Source organism: Hemicordylus capensis, chromosome 1, assembly GCF_027244095.1.
Source record: "Hemicordylus capensis ecotype Gifberg chromosome 1, rHemCap1.1.pri, whole genome shotgun sequence".
In the NCBI taxonomy this organism is placed as follows: domain Eukaryota; kingdom Metazoa; phylum Chordata; class Lepidosauria; order Squamata; family Cordylidae; genus Hemicordylus; species Hemicordylus capensis.
The window spans coordinates 69907165-69915112 of NC_069657.1; the positions used below are offsets into that span (position 1 = coordinate 69907165).

The 7948-nt window shown below is 44.4% G+C and overlaps 1 long non-coding RNA gene across 1 annotated transcript; it reads left to right on the plus strand.

The window, feature by feature from the left end:
• Positions 1 to 714: 714 nt before the first annotated feature.
• On the plus strand, positions 715 to 7107 carry LOC128338080 (uncharacterized). The gene is made up of 3 exons (XR_008312501.1): positions 715 to 845; positions 1994 to 2037; positions 7015 to 7107. It is a non-coding gene; the product is annotated as an uncharacterized LOC128338080 (long non-coding RNA).
• The last annotated feature ends 841 nt before the right edge of the window (positions 7108 to 7948 follow it).

Genomic DNA, 7948 nt, shown 5'->3' on the forward strand with positions numbered 1-7948 from the left:
CATGGGGATGGGTTTTGCACTAAGAGAGGCTGAAAGGAGCTAGGGGCACCAATTTTTTAATCTTCTGAACAAGTGAGGTATGGAAGCAGTGTTGCTCCTGCTGCAGTTCCTGGGAGAAGGGTCCATATTCAAGGCCAGATGCTTCGAGGATATTATGATAGTTGTTAGAACTGACTTTCGTGGGCAGATATGGAAACAGAAGCCTGAGTATGTGAGACAACAAGAGATTTCTGATCAGTTTGAGTCTGATGATCTGCTGCAGATGGCAAGGGTCATAGATTGAGCCAGAAGGAGCAGATTGCAAGGATCATCAGGGGTGCACTTATGACTGGACCTCGGGGTCCAGGTCCGGTCCTCCGCCTTTGGGGGGGTGTCTCCAAACATTTCCCCCAGGGGCCTCCGCTGCACTTGAAATGGCGGCAGGCCAGCCGGCGGCCACCATTTGCCTCTGTTGGCCTGGCCTGCCTGGTGGGGGGGGGCCTCCCAATATCCATGTTAGTGTGTGTGTGGGGGGGCCTCTCTAAGTGCTGATTCAATGTGAGCAGGGATCTAAAATTGACTGAGCGAACATTTTTAAAAATGTGAGAGCGCATACATGCTCACGCCTTAGAGGAAACACTGCCCGGCTCCAGACTTTTCCCCTCAGTTTTACTCACCCTAGCCTCCTAAAAACAATAGTGAAGCCCCCTTGTGATTCATGCAGTGTGTAAGCAAGAAGGGGTTCATGCAGGCAGCACCAGCACCCTCCACTCAGTCCAGACCACAGCAGCAGCAGCCGGGCACTGGGCAGCAGCAGCCACCAGAGAACACGAACAACAGCCAACAACCAGCGACTCAGTGAACTGGTAAAATGAGTCTATTTATCATTACTATTATTAGTTACTCCTCTCCTTTCTATTATGCTGTGGCTGCCTGTGGGTTGGGGTCTAGTCTTGAAGGGCGGGGGGAGGGCTGGTTGGGCAGGAGGGAAAGCGAGTTGATTGTGATCCATTCCCCCCCTTGGTCCACCTTTCCTCCACATTTCCCCAACCTGATTATCTTCCAATATGATGCTCCTTTTTTTTTTTTTTTTTGGTATTTATATCTTGCTTTTCTTCTGGAAAGCCCAGAATACATGGTTATTTTTATCCTCACAACATCCCTGTGAGGTAGGTATGTGTGGGGTGATTATGCTTAACTTGCAGCGAGGGCGGGGGGCTCCAGATGCCTTTAGGTGATGATGCTTAACTTGTGGGAGGGCCCTCTGGGGTGGGGTGGGGGGCCTCCAAAGGCCTTTAGGCCCCGGCTCCAAAATCACCTAGGTGTGCCCCTGAGGACCATACTGAGCCATCAAGGTGGGGGTGCAGATGGGGGTGGGCAGCTCAGGGGCAGAGCAGCTACTTTGCATACAGAAGGTCCCAGGTTCAATTCCTGGCACCTCCAGGTAGGACCGGGAGAGACTCTGCTTTAAACCTTGGACAGCTGCTGCCAGTCAGAAGACAGTACTGAGCTAGATGGACCAATGGTCTGACTTGGTATATGGCAGCTTCCTATGTTCTCCCCCCCCCACACACACCTTTAGCATTTGAGAAGTTTGCCCTCATTTTACTGAATTCTCCCCACCAGATCTCATAACCCATATCTCTCCCCCGCAAAGTCTTTCCTCCCCACAAAACATCTGAGTGAGGGGTTGTTCCTCAAATTTCCCTTCTGTCTGCACTCCTGCATCAGTCTGTTCATACCTTTTCATGCCTTCCATGAGCAAAATACTGATTTTTAACTATCCTGAGATGTATTTCTTATGGGGAGTGGTTATATTAGACAAAAATATTTGGCTTGGAAATTCCTTTTTCCAAGTTTTTTTAAAACTTCACTATGTCATTCACCAGCCATAAACACAGGGAAACAATGCTTATAATAGCACATTCTAAACCTCATTTTTATGGTGCAAGAATTGGTGGGTGTAGAGAGGCGCTGCAAGAACTGAGACTGTGCTCTCCTGTTATTTTAACAGAAAGTAATTATCCCCGCATCGTGTCAAGCCTTCTGCCTCTAAAGGTAGGCAAGGATTTTCAAAGTCAACAATTTACATTTTGCAAGAGCAATATGCCCTGTCGCTGTGGCCTGCGTCTTTAATATGCAGGAATCTCAACATCCAGCTGGTAGATTTATGCCTAGTGGAAAATAATACAAATTGCAGAGAGCTTTCAAGTCCCCCGAGTATACAGCAAACTGTAATTAATTGATTTGTTAAATGCTGATAAGGTGCTCAGTCCTGTTTTTAAAACACTAACCAGTATCCCTGACACAACATCTTTCGGTTGCAGCAGAAGTTCCCCAAGCTGACATCTTTAGATTCAAACAGACTAGAACAAAGGCATGGGATTGAAACTGGAGGGCCATAGGGAAAGATCAAAGGAACCTGAATATATTAGGACTGTAATCCCACAAATCTATTAACTTCCATTTGAGAGCCTGTTCAAGTCAAGTCACGTACTGTGGTTTTGGTTTTGATGAGCAGACAATGACCATCAGAAATTGGGCCAGTAGACCCGAGTCATGGGGCAGACTTGTGGGAGTAGGGTTGCCAACACTGCATTGGCCAAAATTGGGACAGAAGTGGGGGGTGAGTCAGGGGGAGGGGATGAGGAGTCTTGGGGGGGGCACCTAGGGGGCGGGATGTGTGTGCGTGCACAGAGGCCTGAAATCGGCCCGATCTGCCTCATTTGGGAGGAAGGTGGGCAGAGGAAGGAGCTCCTTCACCACTGTCTCTCTGAGTCTCCCTGCTTCCAGCGCGTTCGGCTGCTCACCGTGACCTCACCTGTCATGACGCGGAGGTGGGTGCGGAGCTCTCAATGCCATCCTTTCTGTGCTGCTGCCGCACAGCAACAACTTTAAAAGTGGTTTAAAAACAAAACAAAACCCACCAATGTCAAAAAGCAGGAGAAATTGAGTCCTGAATAATTTCTCCCCAGGAAATAGGGACATCCCGTGCAATGCGGGACAGTTGGCAACCATATATGGGAGGTTGTCCAAGTTCTTTCCAGAATGAGAGTTTCAGTTTGAGAAAAGACTTGGTGGGATTATATCCAGGGCAGGGTCAGGCCCAGACTGGAGGCAAAATGGAATGTGTCCTAGGCCAGAAGCAAGATAGGACTGAGTCCAAGAACACGGTAGCAGGACACAAACAAACAGATAAGATTGGTACCAGGAAGTGAGAGGCTGACAAAGGTGAAAGGGCAAATAAAGGCAGAGTTTGAAAAGTAGCAAGCACATCCCACTGCTGTCGGGTAGAATTCCTGATCAGTCTGGTGCAGCAGCTTCTTCCTTCCTCCTTTTGCAGGATTTGTTGGGAGGCTGGGGCCAGGGAAGTCAGGCGCAACTTGTATTCATCGCAGAGATAGTTCATTCCAAGGGCAGCATCTGTGGCTGGGGTGGGAGTCCTAGCAGTGACATTCCTGATGCCCACATGTCTTGTCACAATCCCTTCAGCAACCCACGGCCATGCAAGCCACATTGTTCACTTTTCTATGTAAACTTCTTTAGGTAAGCACTTCTCTGTGTAAGTTTCCACTGACTTTCTCCTGAGCATCATGTCCTGTGGCCTCTGAGGTGCTTACAGACGGGGAGCCAAAGCAGTGTCTGCCCTAAACCAGAAGTGCTTCAAAGTCTTGGGAGAAGGACTGGATTAGGAGCTCCACATGCTTAGTGGGTGAAGCTCGCTTCAGTTCCTCACGCTTCTCTGTAGAGCTGAGGTGAATATTTGCACATTTTCAGAATTTGCCTGTTTTTCCGGTTCTACCAATCAGTGTTTGACCTCAGAATGTGAATGCTCTAGGGCAGTGGTCCCCAACCTGGGGGCCTCCAGATATTGCTGAACTACAACTCCCAACATCCCCAGCTAGAACTGCTCTTAATTGTCAAAATCAAAAGAGACTTCAAATACGAAATCAAAAACGATGTTTGCTGTCAAATACAAAGTTCCTTTGCTTGTTACCTATCAAGTGCTGTCAGATACCAATGTAGTTTTCTGTCAAGTGTTGTCAGAAATAAAGTATCATTACATATTATCAAATGCTAATAACTTTGGTTGGTTGAAGAGCGGTATATAAATATTCATAGTAGTTACATGACAGCTACTAAATATTAACTAATATCAAATAGTAATATCAAATAGTTATCCGCCTGCTAACTGAGCAAAGAGGCACCTTTTAAAAGTGGTGGTTCTCTTATATTTAGCAGGGGGAGAGTAACTGGCCATATCCATCCCCAGCACCGCATCCCTCCAGTGGCTGTTGCTGGTGTCTATCTTATGTTTCTTTTTCAGATTGGGAGCCCTTTGGGGACAGGGAGCCATTTTATTTTATTTTATTTTATTTTATTTTATTTTATTTTATTTATTTATTTATTTATTTATTTATTTAACGTATATCTATGTAAACCACTTTGGGAACTTTTGTTGAAAAGCAGTATATAAATATTCATTGAGTTTGTGTTCAAATATTATTGCATGCCAACTATCAATGCTGCTAATTTGATATACCAGTTGTAGTTATTAGGCTATTTTCTGGGGAATTCTGGGTTTGTATTTCAGAAGCTTATTGGAGGCTTCTCAATGAGAGGAGCAGATGAAAAACACTTTCCCAGTTGCTACTGATCTTCCTCTGCAATATGCAGATGCAGGGGAGTGTTTTGTGCATTCTGCAACACACTCTCAAGTCCCAATGAATGCTAGTGAGGACTAACATTGCCTGTATGAACTGCATTTCTAACCTACAACATGTCTGCAGATGAAACCTAGCACATGGATTCCGTGGCAGACCTGCAGATTATTTATTTTTGACAGTGATGTGGAAAATGTTCCCTGCAAGCAGAAGTTCAAAACACACAAACCCCCACTAAGATGGGCTTCAAAAATGATCCACATTCCAAATCAGGGATGGGCTCCCATTTGGTACTGACATAAGGTTTCTAGATTTCTGAATGCCAGGAAAACCTCAAGTCTTTCTTCTTCCTCCTCCTCCCCTTCCTCCTTTCCACAGCAGCCAGATTTCTAAAAAGGGTTACCTATATGAGAAGTGAGGCTTTAAATCCAGCCAGTCTAAGAAATTATTTGGAAAATCTAGTTAGAAATCTATTTATATCCTGACTGCCAGGTTATTAGAGGGATATTTTAGTCATTTAATTGTCTTGCTTATAATGGTAATTGATTAGTAAAGGTGAATGAATTAACCCCAATTAATTGTACTAATTAGTGGACTGATGTTTTCAGACCCATTTTGTACTGTATCTAATCTATTGGCAGGTTGAGCATACCTAAGGGAAAGGAATGTGTGCCCCATCTGTTCTTGTTGTGATAGGATAACCTTCTTACCTCACAGGAATACTGAGGAAATTATTCAGCTTGTGCCTCCACAGTTGTGTGTGTGTGTTTAGAGCAGGGGTAAGCGATCTTGGTTCTCCAGCTGTTGTTGAACATCTTCATATTTCATACACCCTCCTATGAATTATGTGATTTAAATCAAGAATACTCTTTTCCTATTGACAGGGAACTTGTGGTGGAGAAAACCCTTTTTGGGTACATTTTCATCCCTGGCTACCTATGAATTAAAAATGGGTCCCAAAATGGTTGTTAGAGCAGATGGACTAGTCACATACCAGGAAACCCCAGACACCCTGTGAAAAAAGATGGTGGTCACCAGTGCAGACACAGGGAAGTGCTCCAAGCGGATGCCACTACTGTGGATGTAAGCCTCCCCCAAGCCTTTGCGGAGGCTACCATGGCAGCACAGTGGGTTGGAGTGAAGTTTGACAGCCATGCTGGTAGCATCTTCTTTTGTCTATCATGCAGTGTCCCCACTGTTGCATCCAGTGATGTAATGGCAGCAGGGGCACTGAATTATTGTTTGTTTGTTTGTTTGTTTGAAAGATGCCTAATACCAGTACAGCTGCCCCTGTCACAGCTAAGGGGACCTGTAAAGGCACTCGGCTAAGGGATTCCATGAACCTTGGGCCAGCACTACAGCAGGCTTACATGACGATACGCAGCATGGCACTGTAAAGTCTGCAAGGAATTTTTTAAAAATGCAATTAAATCCTCCTCTAATGCCATGGCAGTAGGGAGGGGAAGGAAGCAGGAGTAAGCTTGCTGTTGTTCATATTGAGTAATAAAAAAGCCACCTGAGTGCTCCAGTGCACAATTGTTCACAATTGCTTGGAAGCATTTTTTTTTTAATTTAAAATAAATTAAAGTCCAGAAAACAGCAGGGGATTGTGAGTGAGTAAGCAGTGTTGCTCAGCACCATCTAAGTAAATACTGGTGACACTTATGCAACAATTCTAGTCCAACACAATTGCAGTGGACTTCCTCAATGTGAAAACAATCATATTTTCCCAATAAAATACTGCAGCTTGCCTGGTGAAAAAAAAATACTATTTTCCCACAAAAGAGATGCCACCAAAAATAGATATCAGCAACTGGAAGCCCCTGGGCCAAATCCAGGGTGCTCGTATTATTACAAATATTTATATACTGTTTTTCAACCAAAACAGTTCTCAAAGCAGTCTACATAACAAAAGAAATAAGATGGTTCCCTAGCCCGTGTCCCAAAGTACCATGTCCCGGGCCTAGCAAGTTTTTAATACCACTCTCTCATCTCAGCACGGATCTTGTCAGCCTAGGCAAACATTTGCCACATGTGAAAAAATAAGATGGTTCCCTGTCCCCCAAGAGCTCACTGTTTAAAAAGAAACACAAGGTAGACACCAGCAACTGGCCCTGGAGGGATGCTGACCTGGGGCTGGACAAAGACAGTTGCTCTCCCCCAGCTTAATACAAAGAAAATCACCACTTTGAAAGGCACCTCTTTGCTCAGTTAGCAGGGGCCTCCATGAAGCACTGAAAGGCTGACAGGGAAGGGGGCAGATGAGCCTGCTGGGGAAGACTTTTTATTATATCGATATTGTCTTTTGACTTTATTTGGGGTACCACATTGTTCTTTTAGTGAGAAATCCTATATTGATTTGTGATCACAGAACTTCTGGACCTGATCTTTTGGTTTGCCACAAGAGCACATGAAGTTGTAACGGGACTGAGATGAGAAAAGGAGGGAGGAAAGATGCACACACGCCTCTAAAAGTATGGTGAAGGAGAGTGTTGTCAGTCCTGATACCTAGTTCTGACCCCTTTTCTCACTTCCACTCATTAAAAGTGAGCCGGAAAAAACCTGAGTCTTTAAACAAATACCTGGCATTAAAATGCAAATGTTTTCCATAAAATAATGTTCTGTTTGATTTTTTCCCCTCTTTTTTTTTTTTTTTTTTTTGCTAGTAGCACTGTATGCATAATTCATTATGTGCCATTGACAATTCTCCTGTTTTAGAAGTTTCATTTGCTACAAGCTTAGGAAGACACAAAGCCACAGGACCTAGGTGATTAATAACACATCACAAAATTAGTAAACAGCCAAAATGTAAAGGACTAAGAACATAATAATTGCTTGCCTGGATCAAATCCATCTAGTCCAGCACTTTGTCTCTAGTAGCAGCCAGCCAGATGCCCTTGGGGGAGATTCACAGGAGGTAATAAATTTGTTTTCCTCATGATGGGGAATAAGCAATAATAATTACAGTTCTATTTGCCTCTCATTTTTGTTATGTCAAGCCAGTTTATTTTAGGAAGCATGATTTTCAGTGTTTGGTGGTGAAGTGGAACACACTCTTGCCAAATCACTGGATACAACACTAGATTTCTCCACTGTCTTCTATGAGCAGTTGTCACTTTTATAACTTTTAACAAGAGATAGTCATGGTGTCAAAAGTGACCAGGAAACCCAGTCTAAACAAAGGAAATGTTTATAGCCAGTGTGGTGTAGTGGTTAGCGTGCTGGACTAGGACCGGGGAGACCTGAGTTCCAATCCCCATTCAGCCATGATATTTGCTGGGTGACTCTGGGCCAGTCACTTCTCT